Source organism: Ostrea edulis, chromosome 7, assembly GCF_947568905.1.
Source record: "Ostrea edulis chromosome 7, xbOstEdul1.1, whole genome shotgun sequence".
Classification (NCBI taxonomy): Eukaryota; Metazoa; Mollusca; class Bivalvia; order Ostreida; family Ostreidae; genus Ostrea; species Ostrea edulis.
The window spans coordinates 52,216,876-52,223,689 of record NC_079170.1 but is presented as its reverse complement, the minus strand read 5'-3'; the positions used below and the strand labels follow the sequence as shown (position 1 = coordinate 52,223,689).

The following is a 6,814-nucleotide window of genomic DNA, read 5'->3' as shown; positions in this document are numbered from 1 at the left end:
TTTTTAATCGAAGCAGGCTACTGACAAACAAGTTGATGGTGCAGGGGTTCCAACAGTCTCATTTAAAGTCAGCATTTTGCAAATTCTATGGTCGTTATAACGATCTAGTTTGCCAATACAACGTATAATTGGGTCAAATGCTGTCTGACGTGTTTCATACCGATTGTTAAGCCGTTCTTGGCACACTGATTTTGACTACGCATTACTCCGTTTACCTGATCAAGATATAGGACTCGCGGCGGGTGTGAGCGGTCGACAGTGGACGTTTACTCCTCCTAGGCACCTGATTCCACCTCTGGTGTATTCAGGGGTCCGTGTTTAGCCGATTCACCATTTTGTATTGCTTATAGGAGTTATGGATTGATCACTGTTCGTTATCTTCATCGTTCATACATGTATACGGAATTTTCGAACCGGAAGTTGAACCTCCTCACTTCCGGTAATGGAGGAGAACAGTTCTGTTTCTCTCTCGGAGCAACTATTTGGGAATCAGGAGGATACTCCGACGTATACGGAGCTGTGCCCGGTGAGTGTTTCTCTGTCGTCATCTGACGGCTCAGAAAATTATCAAGCTGGATCAAAATATAATCAAACCTTCTCTTCCCAATCTCAAACGCCAGGCTCTCAAGTTCATCATGATGAACTCACTGATATCGACGGCTATAACGTCCCCTGTACTTTTGATCCCAATGTTGATTTTACTTCATTGGACTCAAATTTGCAAAATCTACCGAAAGAACTCTATGTGGAGAAACTTTTAGAACTCACAAATACCAATGAACATTTTGTAATTGATTACAGAACATATCTGTGCTCCAAAGCAAAATCTATTGAGGGGTGTCCCACAGGAAAATTGACACTGCGTAAAACCACCAAAAACAACCCAAGTGTAACTAGATATGCTAAAGACTGTTTTGCTTTGAATATGTTTTGTAACGGTGATGATACGTATCTTGGTGAGGTTTTTGACAAATCCAAAGTAAAAACTACTGATCTTCCAAAAAGTTCTGTGATCGAAATGAGGTCATCAATTCAAGCTCTTCTACAACGAGTAACTGAACTAGAAAAGATACAATCTACTCAGGCCAAAACAATTGAAACCCTTCAAAAATTGGTTACCAGTCTGAAATCTGAACATTCAACACAAAAAATGCAAAACGAAAAATTAAAAAGCGATTTAGAGTCTCTGGCAACTGGATTTGAGACTTATCGCAAACTCACAAATACACGACTAAAGGCTGTTCAGGGTCTTGATTTTATTGAGTATGAAGCCAAATGTCATCAATTCGAACACGACATATCTAAAGTTACAAAACTCTGCAGCGGTTTTCAGAAACAGATCAGTGATATGAAGAACAGCAAACCTACTACCCCTCCGTGTGCCTCTCGAGCAATATCAAAAACACAGTCTACCTGTAACGGTCCGTCTCAGCTGAATGACCTGCACCTGTCTGAATGTGAAGCCCAGAAAACAACCGAAGCGAGTATTTGTGCACCAGTAGTAGTACCAAATCCGTCAGTGGAAGTATTCCATAATAATCACCACTCCAAAGCTTCAACTGCATATGCATATGCGGATGCAGTGTCCTCCATGAACACACCAAGCGTTTTCGAAACGTCTCAAATGACCAACACCTCGAAGGAGCGGATCTATGTCCAATCGAATACGCAGCAACAACAGTCATCCAAACACTCTAATGTCGCTCATACCTCGAAAATACCTTACTCTACTATGCCAGACGAGTCAACATACCCCGATAAAAAAAACGACTCCGAAGACGTTTGCGTGGATGATGATATATTCGAAGGTGTTACCTACCGACGGAACGCACGCTATTACATTTCCGGAATAGGCCCGCGGTCTACACAACTCGGCATGACAAACTTTCTCAAAAATAAGGGAATATCTGTTTCCTTGTGTGTATTTTTCAAACCTAAAAGGGTAGGTTCTCGGCGTAACGCTAAAATTAATGTGGCCCTGAGCGACGCACATGTGATAGAGTCGATTGGTTTTTGGCCAAAGGGCATTTCGTGCAGACCTTGGCTAAGCAACAGACAATGGCAGGACAAAATTGCTCGCTCTGAGGATGCTAATTATGATGATGAAGACTGGGAGTCTCAAGATCATGACCATGACTAAACGATATGTTATGCAATATCTGTGTGTATCTGTAATATACAATATCTATGTCTTTTAACATTAATTATATAAATGCCAAATAATCTTAATATTTTATCATGGAATGTCAGAGGCATTATGTCATCATCAATTTGTCTTTCCGATATGCTTAGTCATGTTAAGTGTGATATAGCAATTGTATCCGAGCACAAACTCAAACCAAATAATATTTCCTTTATGGATTCAATCCACCCTAACTATCTCAGTTTTGTACGCACAGAACATACATGTAGTTCTGAAAAGAACAGATTTTGCACACAATTCTCGCGCTACTTAGGTAAGGGTGGTGTTGGCATTCTGTATAAAAAGGAACTCAAACTGTCTATATGTGAATTAACAGACATTGATTCATCACGTATTATTGGCCTAAAAATCAAACGGTCCAGTGACCGCCCTTTGTACATTTTTGGTGCATACCTTCCTGCAGATAATGTAATCCAGTCATATGCAGCTGAAATGGGTTTACTTGAAGATCTTGTAGCACATTTTTCTTCCATAGGGGATGTTATTGTAGGAGGTGACTTTAACGCTAGTTGTTACAATATAGACTCTGGTCGAGTTAATATGTACAAGTCGAGTTTGCTTAAAGACTTTATCATGCGTAATTACATAGGAAGTCCCCGAGTCGATTTTGAATCAACTGGTTCACAGTATACTTTTATCCAAACAAAGTCAACACTTGATTTTATTTTTTGTAGCAATTCTCTTTGTAAATATGTTGAACTGTATCATGTTTTTGAGGAAGGTTCACATAGTTGTACATCAGATCACCTTCCTGTTTTCATGGTTCTAGACTTCGATGTTAAAAACCGAATTGCAGATAATCATTTTCAATATTTACCGGCTTGGCATAAGGCTGATTCGTGTAAAATCAGAGAATATGAAAGTTTTGTTTCTAAAGATTCTGTTGCATTATTAGAAAGAAATCTTGAGTGTGTAAATGATACTGATGATTTTTGTTCAGATCTTAACTGTCTGTTGCATGATGCTGCATCCCAATACATCCCTGTATCGAAGTACAAGCCATATTTAAAACCGGAATGGACGCCAAAAGTGAAACAACTACATAATGCAGAACGACAAAAACGCAACATTTGGTTAAGTGAGGGTCGACCTCGCGGCATGTGTCATGAATCTTACAGAAATTATAAACGCGCAAAACGTAATTTTCGTAATGAATTGCAATCAGCACATGATGACTTCATGACTAAAGTATTCAAGGACATCGACGAGGCTTCAGAGTGTGATGTTCGACTCTTTTGGAGGCTGATTAAACGCCAGCGACCTCTTAGTTCTCGAATCTATTCAGAAATAGAAACCGAAAACGTTTCCTACTCAAACCCTGTAGATATTGCTAACTGTTTCGCGAAACACTTCGAAAATATTTACAATCCACAAGACATTGGAACCTTCAACGACGATTTCTTCCGTTCTATTGAAAATTCTTATAGTGAATTAAAAACAGTGACCAAACTTCTGAACGAAAAATCTCTTCCGGGTGGAGACATCACTATTGATGAAATTTCTAATATTATTAGTGATTTAAAACGCAGAAAAGCTCCTGGTATAGATCGAATACAGAGTGAACATATCATTTATGGCGGTACAGGACTCAAACTGTGCATACAACACCTATTTAATTCAATTATAAAAATTGGCGAAATCCCAACTTCTTGGAAAAAAGACATTATCGTCCCCATACACAAAGGACACAATAAACCAAAGAAATCACCCAACAGTTATCGACCAATAGCCCTGCTTCCCTGCATGTTGAAGATTTTTGAGAAATTGCTACTATACAGAATAAAGTCGCACATTCTTTCAACTGTAGAATTTCCCAATATTCAGCAGCAAGGATTTCAACAGAAACTCGGTTGTCTTACAGCATCTTTCAACCTACAAGAAACTATACATCATAATATTGAACAGGGTAGTCCCGTATATGTCGCCTTTCTAGATACACAAAAGGCTTTTGACACTGTGTGGAGACACGGTCTCATGTGTAAACTTAGCCGTCTGGGAATTTCCGGTCGTCTGTGGACTCTGATTGATGATTGTCATATAAATACCTCCTGTTCTGTTGTAGTGAATCACATAAATTCCAGCTGGTTTCCTGTCTCTCAAGGAGTACGCCAAGGAGGGATACTTTCTACTTTCCTCTATCTGGTGTTCATCAACGACCTGCTTCATGAAATTCAAAATCAATGTCCGAACATGGGTATTTACAACATTGCTAGTTCTACTCCTGCTCTCGCAGATGACATCTCCTGCATTGCGTTATCGCCTTCTGCCATCCAGAAGATTCTCAATACAGCGTTCGTCTACTCCAAAAACTGGAGATTCCAATTTAATGCCGACAAATCTAGTGTTGTTCGATTCTCCCCCTCAACAGCAAAAAACAATGCTTCCCCCATATGGTATCTCGGCACTGAACCTGTCTACCTATCCAAAACCTATAACCATCTTGGAATTCTTCTTCAATCCAAGCTTGTTCATACTGAGAAAATTGCCAACGCATGTAGGAAAGGTCGACAAGCCTACTATGCACTCAAAATACAAGAACACCTTAACCCTGATACCGTATCGCGTTTGTACAACAGAATTGTTCTCCCTTCCACCCTATACGGATGTGAACTCTGGAGCGATTTATGCCAACGAGATCTGCAGGCCCTTAATACCTTACAGCACTTCATTTGCAAGCATGCAATGGGTTTACCAAAAGTTACTCGATCTGACATTTGTGAATCCTTACTTGGACTTCTTCCGATTTCTTCTGAAATAGACAAAAGAAAACTATTATTTCTTGGTCGGTTATGTGAATTAGATACTAAAACCCTTACCAAGAAGATATTTCTTCAACGACTTTTTACTTACCTACAGTCTCCGGAACTCAAACATTTTGGTTTTATCCATGATGTTTTTAATCTACTCTATAAGTATAACCTCCACCGGCATTTTCTACTCTATCTGCAAGATGGTTACTTTCCTCCAAAGAGTTTGTGGAAAACAAGCGTCAAAACAGCAATAATTGATTTCCATCTAGATTCAAGGCACAAACGGATGCTCTCGGATCCTTCTTTTCAACAATTCAACAAAATAACGGCAGGGCGACCTCCACAGTCTATCTGGAAAATTCCATCTGACATTCATGAAATAGAGATTTGCAAATTTATCACTAAGCTATGGTCCTTTCCACACTCTCCTCCGACATCTTGTCTCATCTGTGGCAAATATTTTACAAACGTTTTTGAACACGTTTCGACCACTTGCGTAGGAACAGTCGCTATCCAAGATGCTTGGTGGAATACAGTAATTGACCTTGATATTGTGCTCAGTGCTGAACTTTGCGGTCTCTGTCATCAAGATCTATATCTTTTTCTATTAGGTGCCAGAATGTTCACAGTTAATCTTTCCCATTATGACGAACCCGGCTTGCATCTTCTGAACTTCCGCTTCCTGAGGGATGCAGCAGCATGTTACAACAGACAGTTACGTCTTACATAACTGCAGGTTTTTCACCATTTCCGGTGTTCAATTCTAATTAGCTATATATCGCCTGTACTTATTTTGTACTCAACTTTCTTTTTATGTACAAATCTCATATCCTTTTCCTTTGTATATATGAATATGTGTAATACTCTAATGATGTAATTTCTGTAATTGTTCATGCAATCTCCCATGGGAGGAAATAAAGAAAGAATGAAAGAGTATATGTCGAAAAGGCGGAAAATAATGCAATTATGGATTTAAAAAACCCAGCAAAATAAAAAAATTAAAAAAAAAATAAAAAATAAAAAAACAAAAACCAACCAGTTACATGTAATATAAAGAATAGCCTATGGTGGATTTGAAGTCGTGGTTTAGGAACTTATGGTTTATGATGATAGACAACCAAATCAAATCAATCGATTCAAACATTTCCACTAAACATTTAAATTGTCATCTTGTGACGTTGTGTAGAAGCTAACTTGAAAGGGAATCAAAAAATTACATAAGAATACTTTTATGCCCCTGAGATCGAAGATTTCCGTGGGTACCAACATTTTTTACCCTGTGACCTCGACCTTGGAGTTTGACCAACTTTTTGAAATCTTTTACCTTGCTAATAACTTTTGAACTGTAAGTGATAGAGCTTTGATATTTCACATTGAGTATTTCTTGTCACAAGACCTTTCCGTGGGTACTAAAGCTTTTGACACTTGACCTACTTTTAAAATAATTGGCATTGGTCATAACTTCTAAATTGTAAATGTTTAGAGCTTTCATATTGCGCATGAGCATTTCTTGTGACAAGATATTTGTCCTTGTGACATTGGACATTATCGGGGGCATTTGTGTTTCACAAACACATCTTGTTTAAAAATATTTACTCAAGAGGATCAGGGCCAGGATTATTCATGTCAATATGCAAGTATCACGGGTAGTGTAGATTCAAATTTCCTCCTATCAATACCTATGTACCTAATATTTACCTAGGTATAGGCCACAGTCCAATTTAAAATTTCATATGATAGGGTATAAAGCAACTTTTGAAAATATTTTTAAATGCATCAAGGAGACCCAGTATCGGGTATAAAATTTTACCAGATATATGAGTATTGGGAAATAAAGGACATTCCTATAATGTTGTGTGGA

The 6,814-nt window shown here is 38.4% G+C and overlaps 1 long non-coding RNA gene across 1 annotated transcript; it reads right to left on the bottom strand.

Moving 5' to 3' along the window:
* Positions 1–2,348: 2,348 nt before the first annotated feature.
* LOC130048241 (uncharacterized) lies at positions 2,349–5,883 on the bottom strand. The gene is made up of 2 exons (XR_008797091.1): positions 5,054–5,883; positions 2,349–4,952 (listed from the first exon to the last, which is right to left on the bottom strand). It is a non-coding gene; the product is annotated as an uncharacterized LOC130048241 (long non-coding RNA).
* Between the last annotated feature and the right edge of the window lie 931 nt (positions 5,884–6,814).